This window comes from Crinia signifera, unplaced genomic scaffold, assembly GCF_055691185.1.
Source record: "Crinia signifera unplaced genomic scaffold, ASM5569118v1 HAP2_SCAFFOLD_335, whole genome shotgun sequence".
In the NCBI taxonomy this organism is placed as follows: domain Eukaryota; kingdom Metazoa; phylum Chordata; class Amphibia; order Anura; family Myobatrachidae; genus Crinia; species Crinia signifera.
The window spans coordinates 59,116-86,798 of NW_028142228.1; the positions used below are offsets into that span (position 1 = coordinate 59,116).

General features: G+C 52.8%; 1 long non-coding RNA gene across 2 annotated transcripts in view; it reads left to right on the forward strand.

The window, feature by feature from the left end:
- LOC146055185 (uncharacterized) overlaps positions 1-27,683 on the forward strand; it is a 52,030-nt gene that overhangs the window by 18,759 nt on the left and 5,588 nt on the right. The window contains exons 1-3 of one of the 2 annotated variants that reach the window (XR_014468512.1): positions 1,018-1,157; positions 12,598-12,751; positions 25,183-25,318. This is a non-coding gene — a long non-coding RNA (uncharacterized LOC146055185). Of the gene's footprint in view, positions 1-1,017; positions 1,158-12,597; positions 12,752-25,182; positions 25,319-27,683 lie in introns of those variants that run through there. The other variant, XR_014468513.1, reaches the window with a different exon arrangement.

The following is a 27,683-nucleotide window of genomic DNA, read 5'->3' on the forward strand; positions in this document are numbered from 1 at the left end:
CAGAGGCGGAAGTACTGCGGGCCAGCCAAAGTTTGGCGCCAGGAAACGGAGGCACCCCAGAAGAGGGGGTGCAAGATCCAAGGCCTGGCGTCGGAGGGGGCAATTGGGGACCCCGGGCGGTTACATGTTTCAGGTGCGAGAAGGGGTCCCCACCCCCGGGCGGCTTGATTCAGTTACGTTGGAGGGCTGGTGGACCGCAGTGCTATCTTTGCCACCTAAGAGAGTAGGATTATATTGGTAATCTGATTAATAAATGTGACCTTTAATTCGCCATAAATAAATGACTCAGTTTGGTTATTCCAGGTGAAGGGGAAAAGGGAGGGGGCGCTTTAAAGGTGGGGGTTCTTGGTCTGTTTAAGGTTAAAGGAATGGCGGGAGCAACAGACGCTCAGAGGTTTATGACTGTGGCTGCTCCTCTGCTAGGTAGGTATAGATCCCCTTCAATTACAGTTACTGCATTGTGTTACAGAACTTTTTAATTATCCCAGATAGTTCCTCTTCTGTAAATCAGTGACAGTTACTTCTCTGCTAGTTGTGTCTTCGGCTCCTCCTGACCTGCAGCAGGAGGTGCTGGGTCGTCCTCGGCTCCGCCTGTCGTGCTGTTCTGGGTCGGCCTCTGCGTCCACCCCCGGCTCCTATCAGGCTGGGGATCTTCCTCTGTCCTCTCCTCCGCTGGGCTGTCCCCTGTCCTCTGAGTGGCTCTTGTCCTTGATGTTGCATCGTGTTCAAAGCTCACTTTCGGGCAGGCATCTCACAGGGCAGCTCCGCACCACTGAGGGGGCTTCTACAGGTCTCTCCAGCTAGGGGTCCTTTGCGTGTCCTCCACACTTCTGGTTCCTCGAGAGAGGGTGTCCTCCGCGGTGCCTGCGCGCCTTGGTCTCCACTTGCTGCGTCCTCTATCTTCTTCGGAGCAACCCCGGGGGAATCTTCCGGCTGGGTGTGCTCCTAGGTAATTTACCCCCTCAGCACCTTCTTCCTTGAGGTTCTAGTCTTTAATCTCTCAGCTCCTCCACGGGCAGGCACTATGTAGGACACCTCGGCAGCACACAACAACATCATTCTGTTCTCTCTGGGTTTGGGGCTCCTCCTGTGGTTGGCAGCTAGTGGGGGCAGCGCGGTTCCTGGTCACACAGCTGCGCAGCCTCCGCTCCTTACAGGTCAGCAGCTCACAGCACTGCACAGGCCCTTGTCTGCTCCAGGGATCACCCTTCCCGGTGCCGGCACTCTCTGCTGTGGGTTATGCATCGCTGCAGGACCGCCTCTGCTCCCCCTGCCCTACCTCTCTATAGTCCCTGTCACTGGCTCCCTCGCCATAGCCTGTACTGGCTGTATCATATATTTTTATATTTCTTTTTACTCAAAGGCTATATATCCCCCTTCCCACACAGATTTAAGTTGACGAGGCTGAAGTTGGCTTCTTATTCACTTCTTATTCAAGCTCCAGCTTCTTATTCAGAAAAATCCCTCATGCGAGGGTTAATGAGTATTGGGACACACATTTGACACCTAAAATCATCAGAGGGGGGCCACTTACAGATGACCCAAGTTTATTTTGCCTGGCCCAGCTACTTCTGTCCTGGTGAGGCTGACTCCCCAGGTATGTGTGCTTTGTTGTTGGTGTCAGCAGAAGGGGCATAGGCAATGGGGTGAGGAGTGTAAGAACCATTAATACATCACTGTATGCTGGCCCAGTGAGCACTGTGATGTCTTGGTAGCAGCAGTGGGTGTGATTGCTTGTGGGGCTTATTTGCTTTAATAATGTCTATAGCTTGTGTGTTTTTATAAACATAGTGTGTGTTTATGCCACATGTGTATGCATGGTATGTGTGTGTGTGTATGTCCTGTGTGTATGTATGGTATATGTGCATATATGCCCTGTGTATATGTATGGTTTATGTGCATATATGCCCTGTGTCTATGTATGGTATGTGTCTGTGTATGCCCTATAGGCTATGTATATACATATATATGTATGTATACTCGTATACTATTTATGAAATACATGCAGATGACTGGTGGTGTAGATGCCGGCAGTCAGAATACAGATGCCATCATCCTATCCCTCCTTGCTAGTGCCTAACCTTCGTGCCCCACAGCCTAACCCTAACCCCCCTTCTTTCTAGTGGCCGAACCCTCCTGCCCACAGCCTAACCCTAACTCCGACACTATTGCCTAAACCTAATTTTCTTCCAGCCTGACGCTGGCCTGCCCCACATACTTATGATTGGGATCAGGGGGTAACTAGAACTTTCAGGGCCCAATAGCAAAATCTTGAAATGGCCTCCAACCACCACCTTTGTCACTACAATGCTTCTATGGGGGGTGGGTCAGGTGCTAAAAAGAGAAGGTGGAGAGAGGGGAGACAGAGAGCAGCAGGAGTGAGATAGAGAGGGGGTGAGGTGATGGGCGGGCAAGAGCTGGTGAGGTGACTAGGGATGATGAGGGGGAGGAGAGGATGCAGGTCAGGGGTGAGGTGACGGGGGCGAGAGGTGGTCAGGTGACTAGGGATGATGAGGGGAAGAGAGGATGCAGGTCAGGGGTGAGGTGACGGGGGCAAGAGGTGGTCAGGTGACATGGGATGATGAGGGGGAGGAGAGGATGCAGAGGTCAGGGGTGAGGTGACGGGGCGAGAGGTGGTGAGGGGAGAGATTGTGAGGGGGTGGCAGGGATAGAGTTGGTGAGGTGATGTGACGAGGTGAGGTTACAGAGGGTGATGGGGGAAGAGGAGAGGATGCATGTCTTGATTTCACTAGCGATGGAGGGACTTACATTCACAGCGCTGGCAGCCGCAGGCCTCCTCCACCTCCCACAGCTGCAGTAACTTTTCTCCTCCGGTGCTCCTGCAGCCGCTGGGTCTTCTCCTTCCCCTGCTGCCACAGTGACTCACATGTCTCCTCAGGTGCCGGCAGCCAGATGAGAGGGGGTAAGGTGACATGCCGCCATGGTGCCACTGGTCTCTTGAGAGCCGGCAGCCACTGGGCTTCCTGCTGCTCCCACCCACCATAGTGACAGAATTAGTACTCATATAGGCTCCTGCAGCCGCTGTGTTTCCTGCTCCCACCCGGCGATGAAGGGGGGAGTAACAGGATAGTGGCGCAGCCTCTGCCAAGGCGGCACTACTATTTAAAAAAAAAAAAAATCAACTTAAAATAGGGTGTAGGGGATTGCCCCCGTGCCCCACAGCAGTTGCATCCTCTGCACCCTCTGTAGTGACCCAACTGATTGGGAGGTCTGCATTGATATTCTGACTGCCGGCATCCCATTACATCCCCCTGCTGAGGGACAGGAATGAATTCAGACCACGCATGGCACTGCAGTATTAAACCATTATATTACATTGCATTTATTAAACAGCATATTTGCAACATTTCTGGGTCACACAGGCTCTAATATGTAAATAAAAGATATGTATGTGTACACACACACACACACACACACACACACACACACACACATGCATACACACACACACATACATACACACACACATGCATATGTGGCACCCCAACCTGGGCCACTTATTCCAGTGGGGGCCATGTTAATAGGGTTGCCAAGCAACCACCTTTAGAACACCGCAAGGCAGCGGATTTCAAGGGGTTAATACCCCACGTACTGGAGGGCGCAAAGAAGTTGTCTGCAGGCTGATTGACAGCCTGGGGGACGAATGGTGGAAGGAGGAAGTGAAGAGAGGCGGGGGAGGTGAGAGGTCGCAGCACGAGGGAGCGGGGAAGAGCGTGATCCAGGGAGAGAGTGAGGGAGACGCGACGACCCGGAGAGGAGAGAGCAGCGCGGTCTGACATCAGGAGGTGAAGGAGAGGACCGAGCGGCAAGTCCAGGAACACTCCGGAGCACTGCCGACAGGTCAGCTGACGCCGCACACAGAGAGAGAAGATGGCGTGGAGCGGAGCCAGCCGGTGACCGGAGAGGACAGCGCGGAGTGCAGCGGGACAGGAGGGGCGCGACTGAGTGTGGCAACGCTGCAGTAACAGCGCCCACACTAGTGTGCCCTCCTGCAACAGAAGGTGCCCAGCAGCAGCCGTCCAGATGCAAGAGGGTCCCATCGCGACGGGCAGGAGCCCGCAACTTGCTCCTGACACCAGGTACACACGGTGCTCACTACCCCAGGCCTATCTACCGCAGCCAACTCCCTACCTCACGCCACCCACAGATTCTCCAAGGACACCCCAGGCCAACCTACCGCACCAGACTCCCTACCTCACGCCACCCGCAGGCTCCACGCAGGACACCCCATCCATTGCCCCCTATTAAGGAGTCCCACGCCAGCTCCAGTAAAAGCCCGGGAATTAGCCTCCAGTTGGCATACTTTGCTGGGGAGTTTGTTTTGCAGTATAAGGATTGCTGCTCTTACTAGTTCTACCAAGGAGGAGGACACTGCCATCTTGTGGCAAAAGTTATTATGAACGAGAACCAGTCTTTTTCTAGATAAAGTTAGTGTGCAACTTCCCACCCAGGAACATCTGTCTAGGGCGCACACCAGGAAGGGAATTCACCCAGGATTTGTGTTCACGGCATACATTCTGAAGTTATATCACATGTTGCTATTCACACTTAGTATGTGTAATCTGTCGGGTAACCAGTAACTACATGTTCGTAGGTGGCTAGTGGTTGCGTAGCCGAGTGGGAATACTGTTGCCCGTAGGACCCAATTGGAGGTCGGCGGGATTAGTCTCCCCACTCCCCAGTGTACTGGAAAACCAAGCTGTATTTATTCTTGAATTTATTGTCTCTACCTGGGTACTAGTCCGCTAGGCGGATATAAATTGTTACTACCTAAGTATATGGTTTAAAGCACTTACTGTCATTTGGATGTATGTCCATTATTTATCTTTTATCTACACTAAATAAAACGTAAGAAGTTGTACCCACTGAACGCCTCGTCTTGGTCCCTGCGGAGTGTTGTCTCGACCCCCTCAGCGAAGAATCCGTGTGGAATCGAGAGCGTCCGGCAACGCAAGGTAATCTCCTTACCCTCCACCCTGGTCTATCACATTTGGCGTCAGACCGAACAGGATCTGAGTCGGGTTGAGAAGACGACCGAGCAGGGAAAATGGAGCAACAACTGGCGCAACCAGCAGTACCAGCACAAGGCGCTGAGATACCAGCACCAGGGGGTGAACAACAAGAGCAAGCCGTCGCGGCACCAACCACTTCAATCACCCTCCCGTATTACTTCGGGGCGTCATGGTTGCCTAGCTACAGCGGGGACAAGCAGAAGTCGCCGGGAAACACGTTTGCAGAATTCAAAAGAGGAATTGAATCAACATGCCTACTGTACACCTTGCAAGAACAACAGAAGATTCAGATCCTAATAGGACAACTGACCGGATCTGCCCTCCGTGAAGTGAGGTCATGGGCACCCGAACACAAGACGACGGTAGCACAGATACTAAAGAAGCTATCAGCCACCTTCGAGACGCGAAGCCTCCCAGAACTGAAATTGAAGTTTTACGGAAGAAAACAACGAGCGGGCGAGACGTTGAGGGACTATGCTCTCAGCCTACTAGAAATGAGTAAGGCGATACAAGCCCTCGACCCAGAAGAAATGAAGAATGTGGATGAGACACTAATAGTTAAGCTGATCGACGGGGCCGGGCGAGAGAGCATACGGGCTGCACTGAGGCTGTTGCGAAGGCAGATGTCGGGTGCGACCTTCGCCGACTTCAAAGACGCCGCCATTGGGGTGGTCGGGACACAGGATGAAGCGGGAGAGGAATACCCTGAATCACTAGGGCTTCATGAACAGCCGTACTCATGGAGAGCCTGCTCTACCAGCCCAGATGGGGCAAAGAAGAACAGAGACACAGCCATACGGGGCACACAGAACCTATCGGACGACCAGTTCAAGGCTCTCCAGAAGCAGGTTGAGAACCTCACCGTCGGCATGGCAAATATGCAGAGGGAAATACGCCAGCGACCCAGAACACCGGGAGTAGACCCAGACACAGAGGAATGGTGGGCCCAGTACGTAGGACAATGCCCGAGGATCAAAGTGCTGATCAATGGGGTAGAGACAGTGGCCATGATAGACACTGGGTCGCAAGTATCCATGATACAATTACCCACTCTCCAAAAATACTGGGGAAAAGAAGTACCATTTAGACCACCCCCCACGCAGGTGGAAGTGGTCGCTGCCAACGGCCGAGAGGTCACCTGCAACGGGTACTGGGAGGCCGACCTGAAGATCGGACGAGCGCACTTACCCAAACAGGGGTATTTGGTGATCACCTGTGGAGAAGGAAAGGTTTCCCCCATCATCCTGGGTATGAACATCCTAAGAAATTGCCCTGAAGAGCTGATTTCGGCACTAAAACAGGAACTGGTTGACCAAGATCAGGCTGAGAAGGTAACCATGCAACACATCATCTGCATCCAGAGGAGTCAGGTGGAGAAGAAAGCGCTGGCCACACGGGTACAAGGAACTGTCAAGTGGTTTAATGTACGAAGGGGATATGGCTTCATTAACCGAAATGACACGAAAGATGATGTTTTTGTCCATCGGACGGCCATAAAGAGAAACCACCCGCAGAAGTTCCTGCACAGTGTCGAAGATGGCGAGACGGTGGAATTTGATGTGGTAGAAGGAGAAAAGGGTACTAAAGCGGTGAACGTGGCTGGTCCAGGCGGGGTACCGGTAAGAGGAAGCCGGTTTGATCCCGACAGGTGTCGTTCCCGCAGGTGTTTTTACCGGTGTCGAAGTGGGCGCTGCCACGCCGAGGCCCTCTCCCGCGTACCTCTACACCCGGAGGGAGAGGTGGAGGATAGCAGGGAGCAAAGTGAGAGGCCAACGTTCACCAGTCCAGTAACGCCCCACTGGGAATCATGCGCACCCTGGGTGCAAGAACACCGGTCCAAATTGGCTGACGCAAGAGTCTTGGTCGCCCAGAAACCAGGGCAGAGTAGGGACCGCCAGAAGGTCAACTATGAACATATCGCCCCAGCTGAACGCATACCTGTTGGTACCCCAGTGTTCAAAAGAAACAATCGTCACAAGCGTAAGCTCGATGCAAAGTGGGAAGCGGACTCCTACGTGGTAGTGGAAGAACCACAGGATATAGTAGCAGCCTACCGCATCACCCAGCACGTTGGCACCCACTCCCAGTTGATCCATCAAAGTCGGAGCAAGCCGTATCCGAGCCAAACCCCAGTAGATCACAGGTCAAGTAGGGAAGAAAGCCTTGAAAAAGAAGATCCCGTCACAAGGTGGTCCCAAGACCCGCTGGAACTGAGGCCGAATGTCAGATGGTCCGTACCACTCCTTCCGAATATACCACCGCAGACCAGTCAGAGGATCATTGAACCTGCTCCTGGGGCTGTTGAGATCGTACCTCCTGGGACTGGAGCGAGGCGTTCAGTCAGGAGCACAAGAGGTGTACTACCCCCGCGGTACAGAGTGTAAGCCTGCCGCGAAAATGTCTTACTTGATTTTGTGTACTGTATATGTTGCGTTCAGAATTGTAAATGTGTGATTTGAACATGTAGGCCCCGACAGGGACTTTCACCTGGACCAGTCGCATTACCCGGATCAATACCGAGGACGGGTATTGTTTAAGTGTGGGGATATGTGGCACCCCAACCTGGGCCACTTATTCCAGTGGGGGCCATGTTAATAGGGTTGCCAAGCAACCACCTTTAGAACACCGCAAGGCAGCGGATTTCAAGGGGTTAATACCCCACGTACTGGAGGGCGCAAAGAAGTTGTCTGCAGGCTGATTGACAGCCTGGGGGACGAATGGTGGAAGGAGGAAGTGAAGAGAGGCGGGGGAGGTGAGAGGTCGCAGCACGAGGGAGCGGGGAAGAGCGTGATCCAGGGAGAGAGTGAGGGAGACGCGACGACCCGGAGAGGAGAGAGCAGCGCGGTCTGACATCAGGAGGTGAAGGAGAGGACCGAGCGGCAAGTCCAGGAACACTCCGGAGCACTGCCGACAGGTCAGCTGACGCCGCACACAGAGAGAGAAGATGGCGTGGAGCGGAGCCAGCCGGTGACCGGAGAGGACAGCGCGGAGTGCAGCGGGACAGGAGGGGCGCGACTGAGTGTGGCAACGCTGCAGTAACAGCGCCCACACTAGTGTGCCCTCCTGCAACAGAAGGTGCCCAGCAGCAGCCGTCCAGATGCAAGAGGGTCCCATCGCGACGGGCAGGAGCCCGCAACTTGCTCCTGACACCAGGTACACACGGTGCTCACTACCCCAGGCCTATCTACCGCAGCCAACTCCCTACCTCACGCCACCCACAGATTCTCCAAGGACACCCCAGGCCAACCTACCGCACCAGACTCCCTACCTCACGCCACCCGCAGGCTCCACGCAGGACACCCCATCCATTGCCCCCTATTAAGGAGTCCCACGCCAGCTCCAGTAAAAGCCCGGGAATTAGCCTCCAGTTGGCATACTTTGCTGGGGAGTTTGTTTTGCAGTATAAGGATTGCTGCTCTTACTAGTTCTACCAAGGAGGAGGACACTGCCATCTTGTGGCAAAAGTTATTATGAACGAGAACCAGTCTTTTTCTAGATAAAGTTAGTGTGCAACTTCCCACCCAGGAACATCTGTCTAGGGCGCACACCAGGAAGGGAATTCACCCAGGATTTGTGTTCACGGCATACATTCTGAAGTTATATCACATGTTGCTATTCACACTTAGTATGTGTAATCTGTCGGGTAACCAGTAACTACATGTTCGTAGGTGGCTAGTGGTTGCGTAGCCGAGTGGGAATACTGTTGCCCGTAGGACCCAATTGGAGGTCGGCGGGATTAGTCTCCCCACTCCCCAGTGTACTGGAAAACCAAGCTGTATTTATTCTTGAATTTATTGTCTCTACCTGGGTACTAGTCCGCTAGGCGGATATAAATTGTTACTACCTAAGTATATGGTTTAAAGCACTTACTGTCATTTGGATGTATGTCCATTATTTATCTTTTATCTACACTAAATAAAACGTAAGAAGTTGTACCCACTGAACGCCTCGTCTTGGTCCCTGCGGAGTGTTGTCTCGACCCCCTCAGCGAAGAATCCGTGTGGAATCGAGAGCGTCCGGCAACGCAAGGTAATCTCCTTACCCTCCACCCTGGTCTATCACACATACACACACATACATACATACACAAACACACATGCATACATACATACACACATGCATGCACACACACACACACATACATACACACACACACACACATGCATACACACACACAAATTTGTAATATGATTTTAATGTTAGACCTCAGGGCCCCCCTGTCAAAAGTCCCCTCGGCCCTCCAGAGCCTTAACCCAGCTGTGTGCGAGGGGATGTGTGTGAGTACACTCCCTCGCATGGTACTGACGGAGCGTTCGGATGGTTGTTATGGGCTCGCCAAGCAGCAGTTGACCCCTGATTACCGAGCCTTGCTGAATCAGGCCCTTAGTGTGAAATGCTGCAATATAAACTACCAGACAATTACACTGAGGGGAGGGCATAGTTATTTTAAAAAGATTCATTAGGGTCGTACCCACGTGATCTAGGTAACGCCCATTACGACGCCTGCAGGTAACACCTCATAGCCCACAAAAAAAAAGTAAAACCATAGATATACACTATCCCGCTCCCATGCTTTAGTGCCGCACATTGCCCCGCTGCTGGCCGCTGCCCCGTCACTTCCTCGAGACCTCACCATACATATACAGTAACATATATCAGTTCCCGACCGTCCCCGGTCAGCGGCAGTGCCTGCCGCACAGTGCCCAGCTGCTGGATGCACCTGCCTCCTCCTGCCCGCTGTCCTCTTCTCTCATCGCTGCCCCACCTCCTCCCGCCCTGCCTCCTAGGTCGTAGGTGGGTGTAGGTGGGCAGGCTGACATGGGGGGAGAGGATGATGCTGCTAGAGCAGGGGTGTAGGTGGGCAGGCTAACATGGGGGGAGAGGAGGATGCTGCTAGAGCAGGGGTGTAGGTGGGCAGGCTGACATGGGGGGAGGGGATGATGCTGCTAGAGCAGGGGTGTAGGTGGGCAGGCTGACATGGGGGGAGAGGAGGATGCTGCTAGAGCAGGGGTGTAGGTGGGCAGGCTGACATAGGGGGAGAGGAGGATGCTGCTAGAGCAGGGGTGTAGGTGGGCAGGCTGACATGGGGGAAGAGGAGGATGCTGCTAGAGCAGGGGTGTAGGTGGGCAGGCTGACATGGGGGGGGGAGGAGGATGCTGCTAGAGCAGGGGTGTAGGTATGCAGGCTGACATGGGGGGAGAGGAGGGTGCTGCTAGAGCAGGGGTGTAGGTGGGCAGGCTGACATGGGGGAAAGGAGGATGCTGTTAGAGCAGGGGTGTAGGTGGGCAGGCTGACATGGGGAGGGAGGAGGATGCTGCTAGAGCAGGGGTGTAGGTGGGCAGGCTCACATGGGGGGAGAGGAGGATGCTGCTAGAGCAGGGGTGTCGGTGGGCAGGCTGACATGGGGGGATAGGAGGATGCTGCTAGAGCAGGGGTGTCGGTGGGCAGGCTGACATGGGGGAGAGGAGGATGCTCCTAGAGCAGGTGTGTAGGTGGGCAGGCTGACATGGGGGGAGAGGAGGATGCTGCTAGAGCAGGGGTGTAGGTGGACAGGCTGACATTGGGGGAGAGGAGGATGCTGCTAGAGCAGGGGTGTAGGTGGGCAGGCTGACATGGGGGAGAGGAGGCTCCTGCTAGAGCAGGGGTGTAGGTGGGCAGGCTGACATGGGGGGAGAGGAGGATTCTGCTAGAGCAGGGGTGTAGGTGGGCAGGCTGACATGGGGGGAGAGGAGGATTCTGCTAGAGCAGGGGTGTAGGTGGGCAGACTCACATGGGGGGAGAGAAGGATGCTGCTAGAGCAGGGGTGTCGGTGGGCAGGCTGACATGGGGGGAGAGGAGGATGCTGCTAGAGCAGGGGTGTCGGTGGGCAGGCTGACATGGGGGGAGAGGAGGATGCTGCTAGAGCAGGGGTGTCTGTGGGCAGGCTGACATGGGTGGAGAGGAGGATGCTGCTAGAGCTGGGGTATTGGTGGGCAGGCTGACATGGGGGGAGAGGAGGATGCTGCTAGAGCAGGGGTGTAGGTGGGCAGGCTGACATGGGGGGAGAGGAGGCTGCTGCTAGAGCAGGGGTGTAGGTGGGCAGGCTGACATGGGGGGAGAGGAGGATGCTGCTAGAGCAGGGGTGTAGGTGGGCAGGCTGACATGGGGGGAGAGGAGGATGCTGCTAGAGCAGGGGTGTAGGTGGGCAGGCTGACATGGGGGGAGAGGAGGATGCTGCTAGAGCAGCGGTGTAGATGGGCAGGCTGACATGGGGGGAGAGGAGGATGCTGCTAGAGCAGAGGTGTAGGTGGGCAGGCTGATATTGGGGGAGAGGAGGATGCTGCTAGAGCAGGGGTGTAGGTGGGCAGGCTGACATTAGGGGAGAGGAGGATGCTGCTAGAGCAGGGGTGTAGGTGGGCAGGCTGACATGGGGGGAGAGGAGGATGCTGCTAGAGCAGGGGTGTAGGTGGGCAGGCTTACATGGGGGAGAGGAGGATGCTGCTAGAGCAGGGGTGTAGGTGGGCAGGCTGACATGGGGGGAGAGGAGGATGCTGCTAGAGCAGGGGTGTAGGTGGGCAGGCTGACATGGGGGGAGAGGAGGATGCTGCTAGAGCAGTGGTGTAGGTGGGCAGGCTGACATGGGGGGAGAGGAGGATGCTTCTAGAGCAGGGGTGTAGGTGGGCAAGCTGACATGGGGGGAGAGGAGGATGCTTCTAGAGAAGGGGTGTAGGTGGGCAGGCTGACATGGGGGGAGAGGAGGATGCTGCTAGAGCAGGGGTGTAGGTGGGCAGGCTGACATGGGGGGGAGAGGAGGATGCTGCTACAATAGTAGAGTGGGTGAAGAGTCTGGAATGGAATAGAAGGACTTGAAATGGGTTATAGGGGCCGTGCGCATGTGCAGTTTATGAAGAATCGGCTGATATGCAAATTCGCAGCCACGTGATCAGGTCTGAATTAGCCCCAAGGAGATGGGGTGATACTCTATTGATGTATTTTATCACGCTGTTTGTGCTCATTAGGATTAGGTTTAGCCACGCAAAGCCACTGGTCACTTATTTCAGCCCGTCCCTCCCCGGCCGGTGTGAGCTGAAATGCCGACTCCAGCGGCCGACAACGCACCGGATGGAGGAACTGTATTATAATCATCTTCTAATAAATCAGTATTTTAGTTGGTTTAGCATCTGTTCTATAAGGAGACCCTGGTTTCTGTATTTCCCCCGGAATGCCCTGTATACTATCTGATCACTCTCCCTCTCAGGGTTGGGCTACTTGTACCTACTAGGTGGGTACTTAGAGAGCTCAATATACATTACACGGTTCCCAGGCGTCAGCTCGTCGCACTGACTATTCTTCACCTGTTACATTGGCCGGCGGCTATAATCAGTTTCCAGCTTATTTACAATGTGATCGTTCCACTACGTTGAATTACATATATTGTTTTTTACAGTATCTGCTCCACGCTTTACTATTATTTGCATGTCATGTAATACATAGATTTAACATTATTTAATGTATGATAATTGCGAAAAAGACATTTCAGGGCTCAGTCAGAGAAATGATATCAGTGATTCCCCCCTTTTCGTAGACTCCAATCCATGCTGGTCCGCACTCCCGGAATGCACAGGGGACTCCGGAATTTAGAGGCGATGTTCTGACTTCCAGAAGTGCATCCCGTTACATCTGCTGGAATTCCCGCACCCCCTACCCCTGGTATCCCGGAGGGCACCATTTAATAGCAGGTGAGTATGTGATCACTTCCTGTCTTGTAATTTACATATAGGGGATTATTCTGGTTGATTCGCAAGGCTGTAAATTTGCCGCGTTGTGATTACACCAAAGCCCGCCTTGTGAATGGTTGGCTGTTGCAGTAACATCCACAAAGTAACATCCATTCACAGGCCAGGGGGGAACGGCCACATCTTTTAATGGTTGCCGACCATTGAAGGATGTGGTGCGTGCATGCAAATAAAAGTGACTTTCAAGGCACTTACATATGTGGGCACACTGGGAAGGAAATGGGGGGGCAGCTGACATCCGGTGATATCAGCAGCTGCCCACCCCCCGCATCATGGCCTCATTAGCATGAGAACGCCCTGAGTTCTTATAGGAACGTCCATGAAACACTCCCATACGCTAATGGGGCCACCCCCGCCCGCTGTCCTGGTTGCGTATGCACAGTGCCACCACCGTTCCCTGCGTGGCAACCAGAATAAGGGCCATAATGAGTTTTACAATCACATTTGCTGGAATGTAAGTAGAGATTTGTCCATAGGAGTTTTGTAGACACTACCATTTACATACTGAACAAATGACATCTGCATAGAAAATGGGGTATACAGACCATATATAAGGTGTGCCCAAATGAAAAGGGAGACTACGGTTGTATGTAAACAATATTTTAATCAAAGAATATTTAATTACAGTTCATGTGTAACATTACAACTACACATAATTGACATTGATGCAATGATCCAGCGCGTAACAAGGGAGTGGATGGATTCAGTGTAGAAACTCCTTGGTTGCTGATGAATCCAGGTTTCCACGGTCTCCTGCACCTCCTTGTCACAGGTGAACCGTTCACCTTTAAGTGTTTGTTTTTTAAGTGGCCGAAGATATTGGAGTCACATGGGGAGATAACTTCACCATGCAGCGTAAATGTATATTTATAGAGAATATAACATCAGTTCTGGCCTCCATCCGCCCCAAGTTGCCAGCCTTTGATGTTATATTTTATATAAATTCAGCTTCGGTCACATATGATAAGTTGTTCACAGCAGCTTATCATGTGGGATCCTCAAGCAATGCAATGCAGGAGGAGGTGCTTACCACCCCCTGCTGGCATTTGTGATCATATCAAACTGCGATGCAATGGCAGTGTAGCGGGTCATTGCGACCATTGGTCGGGGTGTTCCTATACGACTACAGCTTAAGTAAGTCTCATCTTACTCAGTCTTGCAGTCGCAGGCTGGCTTGCGAGGTGAAGAAAACTTTACCTTGCAGCGTAAGTGTATATTTATATAAAATATAACATCAGTTCTGGCCTCCATCCGCCCCAAGTTGCCAGCCAATCACTCACCTTTGATGTTATATTTTATATAAATTTAGCTGAGCTTCCGGTACGGGGCGGAGAAAGGGCGCCATGACGGCGGAGGGGGAGGACGGATGGCGGCACGGTGACTACTCCCCCCCCACCCCGGCCGGGGCGGGCGCACTGCAACGGCAGGAGATGCACGGAGATGCGGCACTGGATGACGCCACACTGGACCAGGCCGCAGCCAGCAGCGCACAGCTCAGCCCCCGGGTACGGCACCATAGGCTCAGGACCCGGCCACAGGCACGGTCCCCGGCATGATGACCCCCGAGGCGACGGTGGCCCCCATCGGCACCTGGAGGCGGCTTCCGGCCAGGACAGGGGAAAGATCAGGCCCAAACTGCTGTCCCGCAGCATCAGCAGATGCAGGAGTCCGCAGCAACCAGTGGCGCCTCTGATGGCTGCCTAGGCGCTGTGCAGCTCGGCAGGTATGTGTTCCCTGTGTGATACTGTACTGTCCCTGCTTATATTGTTACATACCTGGCTGCTGCAACGACCAGTGGTGCCGCTGATGGCTGCCTAGGTGCTGTGCAGCTCGGCAGGTATGTGTTCCCTGTGTGAAAACTGTACTGTCCCTGCTTATTAGTGTTCACTCTAGCAGTTAGAGCGGGCAGGGCGCCGGGGGCGGACCGGGCCGCCATTGACACAAGAGGGGCATGCCCGGGCCGCTGCCGTCATCAAAGGGGGCGGGCCCGGCCACCGCCGTCACCAAAGGGGGCGGGCCCGGCCCCTCCGAAGTCGGTTTGCTGCTGAGGAAGCACTGGGCATCGCCATCTACGGCGGCACTTTGCTTCCCCGTGGGGCTGTTTTAGCGGGGCGCTGCTAGAGCTAAAGCAGCCTAGCGGGAACACTACTTATATCGTTACCTACCTGGCTGCTGCAGAGACCAGTGGCGCCACTGATGGCTGCCTATGCGCTGTGCTGCTCGTCGGACATGTGGTCCCCGCATGTAATGTCTCAATGTAATGTATGTAATGCGGCCCCCCCCCCCCCCCCAGTGCTTGATGCTACACTGTAAATCCACAAAAAATTCCTAGTGTTTGCAAGCACACATGGCCAATAAAGTTGATTCTATTCTATTCTATTCTTGGGTCGCAAATGATAAGCAGCTTATCATGTGGGATCCTAAAGCAATGCAAATGCAGGAGGAGGTGCATACCACCCCTTGCCGGAATTTGTGATCAAATCAAACTGCGATGCAATGGCAGTTTAGAGGGACATTGTGACCATCGGTTGCAGTGTCCCTCTATGGCTACAGCTTAGGTAAGTCTCCGCTTTCTCAGTCTTGCAGTTGCAGGCCGGCTTGTAAGGCGAAGGAACTTCACCTTGAAGCATATATTTATATAAAATGTAACATCAGTTCTGGCCTCCATCCGCCCCAAGTTGCCAGCCAATCACTCGCCTTTGATGTTATATTTTATATAAATTTAGCTGAGCTTCCGGTAGGGGCCTCAGAAAGGGCGCCCTGGACGGAGTACGGCGTAGGAGGAGGACGGATGGCGGCACGGTGACCACTCCCCCCCACCCCAGCCGGGGAGGGCTCACTGCAACTGCAGGAGATGCACGGAGATGCAGCACTGGATGACACGGCAGTGGACCAGGCCCCAGCCAGCGGCGCACAGCTCAGCCCCCGGGGACGGCACCAGAGGCTCAGGACCTGGCTGCAGGCACGGTCCCCGGCATGATGACCCCCAGAGGTGACGGTGGCCCCCATCGGCACCTGGAGGCGGCACCCGGCCAGGACAGGGGATATATCAGTCCCACAGAACCAAGCCGCTGTCCCCCATCATCAGCAGATGCAGGAGCCATCTATCCTGTGGCAGCACCCCCCGTCCCCCCCAGGGAGGATGTATGATTAGACTATAGGGGGCAGAGGCGTGGAACTCAGCCCAGGGAGGGCCCAACTCCAGCCTCAGACCTCATTGTCTCTCCCCAGGCCTCAGTGACTCTATCCCCCCCGCCCCCCACCACCACCACTGTCCTTGCTTATATCGCTACCTACCTGGCTGCTGCAGCGACCAGTGGTGCCTCTGATGGCTGCCTAGGTGCTGTGCAGCTCGGCAGGTATGTGTTCCCTGTGTGATAACTGTACTGTCCCTGCTTATTAGTGTTCACTCTAGCATTTAGAGCGGGCAGGGCGCTGGGAGGTGGACCGGGCCCGCTGATGTCAAAGCTGGTGGCGGTCCCGGGCCGCCAATGTCACAAGAGGGGCGTGCCCGGGCCGCAATGTCATCAAAGGGTGCGGGCCCAGCCGCCGCCCTCATCAAAGGGGGCGGGTCTGGCCCCTCCGAAGTCGCTTCGCTGCTGGGTAAGCACCGGGTATCGCCGTCTGCGGCGGCGCTGGGCTTCCCCGTGAGGCTGTTTAAGTGGGGCACTGCTAGAGGGGCAGGGCAAATTTTGCCCTTTAAAAATGTGGTCCCCGCATGTAATGTCTCAATGTAATGTATGTAATGCCTCCCCCCCCCCCCCCTTATCCATGCTTGATGCTGCACTGTAAATCCCCAAAAAATTCCTAGTGTGCGCAAGCAAACATGGCCAATAAAGTTGATTCTATTCTATTCTATTCTTGGGTCGCAAATGATAAGCAGCTTATCATGTGGGATCCTCAAGCAATGCAAATGCAGGAGGAGGTGCATACCACCCCTTGCCGGCATTTGTGATCATATCAAACTGCGATGCAATGGCAGTTTAGAGGGACATTGTGACCATCGGTTGCAGTGTCCCTCTATGGCTACAGCTTAAGTAAGTCTCCCCTTACTCAGTCTTGCAGTCGCAGGCTGGCTTGCAAGGCGAAGGAACTTCACCTTGCAGTGTAAATGTATATTTATATAAAATCAGTTCTGGCCTCCATCCGCCCCAAATTCCAGCCAATTCCTCGCCTTTGATTTTATATTTTATATAAATTCAGCTTGGGTCACATATGATAAGCTGCTCACAGCAGCTTATCACGTGGGATCCTCAAGCAATGCAAATGCAGGAGGAGGTGCATACCACCCCCTGCCGGCATTTGTGTTCATATCAAACTGCGATGCAATGGCAGTTTATAAGGACACTGAGACCATCAGTCACGTTCACCCTCTATGACTACAGCCTAAGTAAGTCTCCTCTTACTCAGGCTTGCAGTCGCAGGCCGGCTTAATTTTTGGACTGCACTTGATGCGCACGATGTATTGCACGTTATAGATAGAAAGTTAGAGCATGTGACATGTGTCCTGTGTGTTGAGGTACCAGGAGTACCTTGTTGTGTGGAGAAGCCGATGGTCCATGGTCCCGGACTGCTACGGCCGTACCGTTCGCACAAGCTGATCTACGTTCTTCCTAGGTCAGTGTCCTGTACACTCTCACGTGGTGACAGCCGCATGCAGCTGGCAGTCATAGCCATTGCTGGGGAGCGATGATTTAGGCAGGCTGTCAGTACGTTTAAAGTGCAGACATGCAGCAATTTGGTATCACAGATGTGCAGCAGGTTGGTGTCACAGATGAGGCGGGAATCCTTTGGAAACGCGTTTCCGGCTTTGTCAACCTGGCTAAAGTGCTCAGATTTTAAGAGGCTTTAGAGAGTTGATGTTCCGGTCTCTCGGTCTCCAGTACTTGATGGACAGACCAATCCTTGGGATGCGTTTCGCCGCACTCAGGGTTGCTTTTTACGTGACGCCTCCCCACTTAAGCGCTGCAGACACCATTTTTTTTCCCAGCATAGAGAACAGGTCTGAATCAGGCTCTCAGTTTGGATTGCATATGATAAGCTGCTTGCAATAGTTTATCATGTGCAATCCTTAAGCAATGCAAATGCAGGAGGAGGTGCATTCCACCCCCTGCCTCCATTTGCCATCGTATCAAACTGTGATTGCAGTTTAGACGAACATCGGGACCATCGGTGGCTGTGACCCTTTGCGACTGCAGCCTGAGTAAAGGGGCATACACACGTAGAGATCTGTGCTAAGCAATTTTTCTAAGCAATTTTGCTAAGCAACTTTGCTGGTGTCGATCTCCCATGGGGAGCACATATACACGCAGAGATTTGTGCTAAGCAATAATAGTGGGTGGATATTACCAGAGGGGAGGTTTTTTTTTTTTTTTCTCATATTTTACTGATGTCGTATGCATACGTATTTTTTCAATACGAATTTGTATTTATCAGCCATTAAATACTAATTCGTATCAGCAGAAGCCTACATGGATCATTCAGATCCGTGCAAGTGTCAGTGTAGAAAATAAATATTTTAAAAAAAATGTCATCAAAGGGTGCGGGCCCAGCCGCCGCCCTCATCAAAGGGGGCGGGTCTGGCCCCTCCGAAGTCGCTTCGCTGCTGGGTAAGCACCGGGTATCGCCGTCTGCGGCGGCGCTGGGCTTCCCCGTGAGGCTGTTTAAGTGGGGCACTGCTAGAGGGGCAGGGCGAATTTTGCCCTTTAAAAATGTGGTCCCCGCATGTAATGTCTCAATGTAATGTATGTAATGCCTCCCCCCCCCCCCCCCTTATCCATGATTTATGCTGCACTGTAAATCCCCAAAAAATTCTTAGTGTGCGCAAGCACACATGGCCAATAAAGTTGATTCTATTCTATTCTATTCTTGGGTCGCAAATGATAAGCAGCTTATCATGTGGGATCCTCAAGCAATGCAAATGCAGGAGGAGGTGCATACCACCCCTTGCCGGCATTTGTGATCAAATCAAACTGCGATGCAATGGCAGTTTAGAGGGACATTGTGACCATCGGTTGCAGTGTCCCTCTATGGCTACAGCTTAAGTAAGTCTCCCCTTACTCAGTCTTGCAGTCGCAGGCTGGCTTGCAAGGCGAAGGAACTTCACCTTGCAGCGTAAATGTATATTTATATAAAATATAAAATCAGTTCTGGCCTCCATCCGCCCCAAGTTGCCAGCCAATTCCTCGCCTTTGATTTTATATTTTATATAAATTCAGCTTGGGTCACATATGATAAGCTGCTCACAGCAGCTTATCACGTGGGATCCTCAAGCAATAATGAGAGGTTTTGTTTTTTATATTTTACTGACTATTTTACTGATGTCGTACGCATACGTATTTTTTCAATACGAATTTGTATTTATCAGCCATTAAATACTAATTCGTATCAGCAGAAGCCTACATGGATCATTCAGATCCGTGCAGGTGTCAGTGTAAAAAATAAATATATATTTTTTTGAAACGGCGTCCCCCCCCCCGAACAAGTAAACAAGTAAGGGTTCCCCGTATTTTTTTAAACCAGCACCAGGCCCAATGGCCGGTCCTGGTTCCCAAAATACAGAGGACAAAACGAATGGGGTCCCCCGTATTTCAAGAACCAGCCCCAGGCCCAACCAGCCAGCAAGGTAATGCCACAGCCGGGGGGGCGAGGGGAGACTTTTTCTACAAGTCCCCCCCGCGAAAGCATTCATCCCTCCAACCGGTCAGCCTGGTCAGGGGTCCTGGGGAAGTGGGGACCCCACCGATAAAGGGGTCCCCCCTTCCAGAACTTACCTGGCCAGGCAGTCCCAGTACCCCTGGCCTGTGAGGGGTGTGGTATGGGGTTCCGACATTCGGGATCCGGACAGCCGGACTCAGACAGCATGGCGAGCGCATAAAAACCCTTGCGGGGGGTATTCTATTCTCCCTCTATGGGGGTCGTGGACCCCCACAAGGAAAAATAGCGAGTGGCCGTTGGGCTGTCGTTGTTTTGACAGTCGGGATCCCGACGTCTGGTAAATGACTGTCGGGAACGCGTCTGGCACCCCCAGTGGGTACCGGGCTGATTCAAGTGTAAAAATTTGAATAAACCATTGGGTTTTGCTGTGGAACTATGAGTTCCAGCAAGCCTGGAACGCATACTGGGACTTGGAGAACCACAAGTCCCAGCATGTGGCCCATTTAAGAGCTTGCTGGGCTCATAGTTCAAAAGCAGAACCAATAGTTAAATAAAAACACAAACACACATGAAAAATAAAACTTTATTACATTCAGAGCCCTTTCATCTGAATACTTACCTATCTTGACACGTAGGTAGGTCTCCTCCATCCATCTGGTGGTCCCTAAGAAATCCTGTTAGGTTACCTGGGGAAAGAAAGCATACTCACCAGGGTTCGCCGTTGTAGATGGCTCTGGCAAGGTTTGGAATAACTTTGTTCCATCTGTATAGACAGAAATGTCCTGCCTGTAGTATAATGTGGAAGCACCCAGCACAGGGGCGTAACTAGATCTCTCTGGGCCCCATAGCAAATTTTGAAAAGAGCCCCCCCACCCCTTTGTACAGGGTGTCAAAATGCATACACAGAGGCAGGAGGTAAGAAACACAGGGGTAGTGGCCGACAGGAGGGTCAAACACAGAGGAAGGTGGTACAGTACTACAGGGGGTCACAGTGGGGGTAGGGGCAAGAAGGTGTCACACAGGCATAGTGGGTTCAGGGGGTCTTACACAGAGGAAGGATGTGGAGAGTGGGGAAGGTGACACATACAGGGGATGTGTGGTACAGGAGGGTTAAAGACCAGGGATGAGGGTGGAAGAGGGTCAAGGTGTCATACAAGAGAATAGGGGGAAGTACACCAGGGGTGATGGGGGGTGAAAAGGGTCACACACAGAGGAAGGGTGTAGGTGGCTCATAAGGTTTCATACACACACACGCACACTGGGTACAGAAAAGAAGGTACAGTGCTCCAAGGGCACTTACCAAGCAGGGGGTGAGCTCCAGGCACAGGGTCAAGTGGAGACCGGCGGCAGGGGAATTCATGCTGGACAAGGCAGCAGTGTCATCCCTGTGCGGATGCTGGAGGCAGGCCCAGCACTGTGTTCCCATCATGATGCAGCTACTGGAGAGGAGGTGGGTGCAGGGACTGCTAGGCGGGGGTCAGGGTCACGCAATATCTCCGGCGTCTGGGGGGTAGGCAGTGCGGAGGTGGGACGCACATCTCTAGCATCTAGGAAGAGGGTGGGGGACCCGGGAGGTCGCAGGGTGCATCACCGGCTATTGGTGGGGCGCGGGGCGGCGCAGGACACACGCACATTTCTGGCTCCTGAAATGGGGGTGGGGGAGGTCAGTGCAGGCCAGGGTACATCTCTGGCTGGCTATTGAGGGGCGAGGCAGGACCCAAAATGATCTCCGGCGTCTGAGGGGGGGCAGAGGGTGTCGCTGCAGTGGGTGCCACTGCCTTTTTTTTTTTATAGGGTGCAGGGTGAGTAGCGGGCCCTACCGACAGCTCAGGACCTGTAGCAGCTGCACCCACAGTAGTTACGCCACTGACCCAGCAGATAGCAGGCTCCCCGTGTACTGCAGGATGTCTCATTCAGTGTATGTACACCTTATGCAGCATGTGCTGTAGTAGCGGGGGTGTGCTATACATGGGGACAGAGGGGTGACTGGGCATTAGGGTGTGCTATACATGGGGACAGAGCGGTGACTGGGCATTAGGGTGTGCTCTACATGGGGACAGAGGGGTGACTGGGCATTAGGGTGTGCTATAGATGGGGACAGAGGGGTGACTGGGCATTAGGGTGTGCTATACATGGGGACAGAGCGGTGACTGGGCATTAGGGTGTGCTATACATGTGGACAGAGGGACCCGGCGCGTGAGACCCGGCAGCAATTACGGGGCAGATGATGAGTGAGAGCCGGGTGTGAGCGGCTGCGCCCCAATCCCGTCTGCCTGCAGCAGCCCCTGCTCCCCTCCTCCCGGGGTCGCCGGCATGCCCCCTGCCCCCCTGTGCCTGCTCTGCTCGGGCCTCCTGGTTCTCCTCCTGCACCTCGCCCGCTGCTTCTCCCCGCCAGTCTGCCTGCTGAAGACGGTCACCGCGTCCACGCTGCCCGCGCTCAGGGAGCAGGAGCCACTGTGTCCTCCGTGCATCCCGGAGCGGGGGATTCTCGGCTTCCCCTACACGTCCAAAGTGAGGCGCACAGGAGCATGCCCGCGAGGGACGACCTGCACAACACCGAGTGGCCCTACCACACACACTGGGTGAGGGACCAGGGAGATGGGGGGCTTGCACGCTGGAGAACAATGGGAGGGGACAAGTGATGAGGGGGGAGTGGATTCAGGACGCGATCGCGGAAGTGGTCGCGTCCTGTGTACACACGCAGTGAGACATGCAGATATTCTAAGCAATCTTACTAGATTGCGTCTGCATGCACTGACTTACTAATCAGGCGATCCCGGTGTGCGGGACCGTGCATCGGGATCGCCAGGAGCATACACACGGTGAGATTTGTGCTTAGTTTCTAAGCAATCTAGTAAGATTGCTTAGAAAATAGCACAAAATGCTCCGTGTGTGCACCAGTCTCATCAGGCTTGCAGATGCAGGTTGGCTTGCGAGACCAAAGAAACTTTGCCTTGCAGCTTAAATGTATATAAAATATAACATCAGTTCTGGCCTCCGTCCTCCCCAAGTTGCCAGCCAAACCCTCGCCATTGATGTTATATTTTATATACATTTTCAGTAGATGCCTGATTCAGTTTGGATTGCACATGATAAGCTTGTGCAATCCTTAAGCAATGCAAATGCAGGAGGAGGTGCATTCCACCCCCTACCTCCATTCTCTACACCGCAAGCTCCCCTGCAGTAAATATGGCAGAGGTGTTTGTTGTTCTGCGATGTGATCGCATGTGCAGAATGTAAACATTGCGCATAATGGGCCTTATTCAGATTTCATCGGTACTGCGCGCATTCGCACGCAGTACCGATGTTGGGTGTCTGCGCATGCGCAGACGTGTTTCTGCGCATGTGCAGGCTCATGGTGCGTGCACCCACGGCAACCTTTTGGGTCGCCGGGTGCACGCACCCATGGCAGCGAGGGGGGGGCAGAGATGGGCGGGGAGCGCCGGGCTGCCCCATTACCATATGGGAACGCCCAGCGTTCCATGGGCGTTTCCATGAGAACGCTGGGCGTTCTCATGGTAATGAGGAGGTGACGCGGGTGTGTGGGCCGGGTAGCTGACATCACCGGATGTCAGCTGGCCGCCCATATCCACGCCAGCGTGCACGCATATATATGCAACTGAAAAGTCACTTATATATGCGTGCACGCTAAACATCATTCGATGGTCACCGACCATCGAATGATGTGGGCGGACACCCCAGCAAAGCGAATGGATGTTTATGCAAAACATCCATTCGCTGCTGTGCGGGCGAAGCCACACTTTGCTGGGGCGGCGGAGGGGCATGCGTTCGCCGGGCGGGGTTTGGTGGATTCGCAATGTGGGTTGGATCGTACTTACCCAATCAGGAAGAGAGTTGATGTTCCGGTCTCTCGGTCTCCAGTACTTGATGGGCGTTGGAGAACATACCGTAGTTGTTAGTTGAGGGGCGATGTTCTGCCACCTTGTGTAATTCGGGCTGACGGAGGAGCCAGGTGTTCTTCTGGAAGCTGGAAGTTGTTATGTGGCTACTGATGGAGGTATCGGCTGCTCCTGTGTGAGATGATGTTATACCTCCTGCACCTGGGGAAGTGATGTTACCTTCACTGTGGCGGCTGCAGGGAGAAGCTGGGAGTGAATGGGTCCTGCAGATGTTCTAACTTCTCCCAATCGATTCCCGTGAAGAATGGATGTTCTCTGATGTTGCCGTTCTCACCCAGACGCATCTCAGGGTCACCACACAGGAGCTGGAAAGAGGAACAGGAGTGTAACTAAGGGGGTTATTCTGCTTGGTGCGTGGGACCGTACACGGTCGGTTCAGGTTTTTTTTGCATCTGCGCATACGTAGCTTTCGCTATGCGCATGTGCGGTGACCTCACACCGCTCACGAACGGGTCTCTCCGTGCGAAAAAACCTGTCCGCAAGAGTACGGTCATTGTGGGCGGCATGTGGGCGTTTTTATGGGAGCAGCTGGAGTAATGAGGAAAACTGGGCGTAAACATGGGCGTACAGGGGGGTGTGCACACAAAATGCACGGTGCCACAACCGTCTCGATCGGCGAATGCACCGTGAATTTTGGACCAAAAACAGGTGGACGCCAAAGAGTGCTCCTGACCACTCTTAGAGCTACCGCATGAGAGCGGACGCCTGGGTCTGCTAATTAATGCCGAATACAAGTAAATTACATACACCTGAATGCAATAAGCAATGCTGCAATAACCATCTCACCCATTCAGAAAGTGTTTTTGTATACTTTAAAAAGCAGGACACTCAATTCACAGAAGTCGACGTGTGTCAACTTTTTTACTGTAACACAAACATACCAGTTTTTTATTAGGAAAAAGACACAAACCACATCTAAGAGCAACAATGATGTTTTTGGACTCAATTTCTACTTGCACTGTGGCGTACGTTCAGATATACGGAAGGTGACGGTGTGAAAACAGACGAGACCCGTCCGTAAACGGTGGCGTACGCTCTGATGTACGCCAGGTGTCGGTGGCTAAGAGGGAGATCCGTCCGTGCACGGTGGCGTACGCTCAAGTGTACGCCACTCCCCATTGTGACCATCCGTGTGTGGCTGTTCTGTGGGCGGACTTACGCTCACCGTGAGCGTACAGGAAACGTACGGTGTGACGGACCGTACGCACGTTTCACCGATCCGATTAGAATAAGGCCCTAAGTTTCTGTTTATCTGCAGTCTGATTTCTTACAGTACATATTTAGGAGACATGATTTTAGCATCAAAGAAAAGAAGCATTATACTGTATTGCCCTAATCAGAGGATGTGTGTCTATGTAGTTTAGTATTCTTTCCCCTAACCTCTAGCAGGTTACTGCTTATCATGGTACCATTGGGGGTCATTCACTGGACTTGATTTGCTTATATTTGAATAGAAACAGGGAAAATGCCGGTGCTGTATAACGTGACCAGTAGTGTATGTCAGTGGTACAGTGACTCCTGCAGCAGGCATTGATCTGGCTTTGAGTTTCCTTCACTTATTTGTGTGTGTCAGGGAGCCAGTAATGTAATCTGACGTATGTAACTACGTATAGCTTCCCCATGTACAGCTACATGACCGCTCGTAGAACAACTACATGGCTGATACTAGAGAATGGGGGTTCTGTATAAATAACAGACGCTGACACATTGTTCATGGCCTCTTTGTTACCTAGTGCTGAATGCTAAGTATGTTCTCACACTCACCTCTTCAATGATGTTTCTTGTATTCGGGCACAGATGACAGCCCGCCAAAGCCGAGATGCGGCACTCCTCGGGGGATTTTCCTGTTGACATCTGGAATAGCACCACACCGAAGGAGTACCAATCCACTCCCGCATTATATCGGTCTCCCATGATGATCTGTCATTAAAAGGTAAGAAGTTCACTACATTACACTTCATAAACAGGACAGCAGATCTGGGCACAATACGCCTGCCATCAGATGTTACACTGACAAATAATTCCATACATGTGAGATGAATGAGAAATCAGATCATGTTTATCATATATAGGCATACTGGGCACACAGTTCCCAGGACAGACATGCTGGGCACACAGTTCCCTGGACCGACATGCTGGGCACACAGTTCCCAGGACCGACACTGGGCACACCATTACCAGGTTAGACATGCTGGGAACACCATTACCAGGTCAGACATGCTGGGAACACCATTACCAGGTCAGACACGCTGGGCACACCATTACCAGGTCAGACACGCTGGGCACACCATTACCAGGTCAGACACGCTGGGCGCACCATTACCAGGTCAGACACGCTGGGAACACCATTACCAGGTCAGACATGCTGGGAACACCATTACCAGGTCAGACATGCTGGGAACACCATTACCAGGTCAGACATGCTGGGAACACCATTACCAGGTCAGACACGCTGGGAGCACCATTACCGGGACAGACACGCTGGGAACACCATTACCAGGTCAGACACGCTGGGAGCACCATTACCGGGACAGACATGCTGGGTACACCATTACCGTGACAGACACACTGGGAACACCATTACCGGGACAGACACGCTGGGCACACCATTACCGGGACAGACACACTGGGTACACCATTATCGGGACAGACACGCTGGGAGCACCATTACCGGGACAGACACACTGGGAACACCATTACCGGGACAGACACGCTGGGAACACCATTACCGGGACAGACACACTGGGTAAACCATTACCGGCACAGATATGCTGGGAACACCATTACCGGGACAGACACACTGGGAACACCATTACCGGGACAGACACGCTGGGTACATAATGGGAATAGAAATTTAATTAATTTATGTACAGATTAATTCTGGGGCTTTGGTAGTAAGAATGGAAATGTGAAATTGTCTCCTCCATATCCACCTTATCACATAGCCCCTCAAATTTATTATAGCCTCACCTCTGGGGCAATGTAGCCACGTGTTCCAGCGTAGCCAGAGGCTCTGGGTTTGTTCTCGATCGCCAGCCCGAAGTCGGTGATTTTAATATGGCCGTCATGAAGCAGGATGTTCTCTGGTTTGATGTCTCTGTAAAAGGAACAATAAGTATTTTGTCATTAAGTACTTGTTTGCATACATCATAAGTGTCTAAGGCTGCAGATACGTCCTCAGACACATATTAAGGCAAAGTCTCCTGGTGCGTCTTAGGTGCATTGTGTTGCGAATAAGAAGTGTTTGCTGGCAGATGCTGGATGCTGGCAGAGTTGCTGTCCTTCCTGTATATTTGCACTTGCATGCATATAATCTTATAATCAGATCCACATATACACCGCTAGCATTGCTCCCAATGTCTGAGATTGACTTGAGTTGTCTCAATTTGCTGGCTCTGCCCTGATGCCATGATTGGGACTGCATTATCCCAGGTGTCTGGCAGTTGAGATGTATTTCCCTGTGGCCCAGATAGAAGTGGGTGTGGTAGTGACAGGGTGGTAGGAGGGGCTTTGGAGGGATGTAATGGTCAGGCTAGAGCTGCACATAAAGGGGTGTATATATATAGGAATCCCAAATTATATTTTCTTCTATGTTTATTTAAATGAGGAAAGAAAGAAAGTTACCGATGGATGAAGCCCATCCTGTGGAAGTACTGGAGACCGGACACGATCTCGGCAGCGAAGACTCTGTTATAGAAGAAATGTAACAACATTGTAATATCCCAAATCAGCCGTAGTGTATGGGCAGGATAGAGAGATACAGTGTGGGATGGGGAACAGTGTAAGAGCTGTAGAACACGAAAGGAAGACAAATACGGGTAGAATAGAATTCTAGCAGGAAGAGACAAATTGATGGACGTCCAACAAGGAATCCTGGTACTTATGTATTATCTGGACTCCCATGTTAAATGCACCCCATTTTTTCATACCCCTACTATCCAACTACGCATGGAGTTGATTTTCTATAGTGTGGCGAGCGCAGCGAGCCACCGTGCCCGAAGCGTGGCGAGCGCAGCGCGCCCCGCGAGGGGACGCGGTCTCATAAGAAAAACGGGAGTCCAGATATTACATAAGTACCGGAATCCTATATCACACAGAGTTATACACCAGATTATGCATAGATCGTACGTTGTAGCCGTAGACTCAAGACGCCCTCTTGATTGCAGCAGGTCAAACAGGTCTCCACCGCTGGCGTAGTCCATGACGAATGCCAAGACGTCTTCATTCTGGAAGGTCAGAAGTCCATGTGCTAAGAAGGGGCTCCCAGATGTTGATTGTAGGGCTCTGGTCTCCATCCA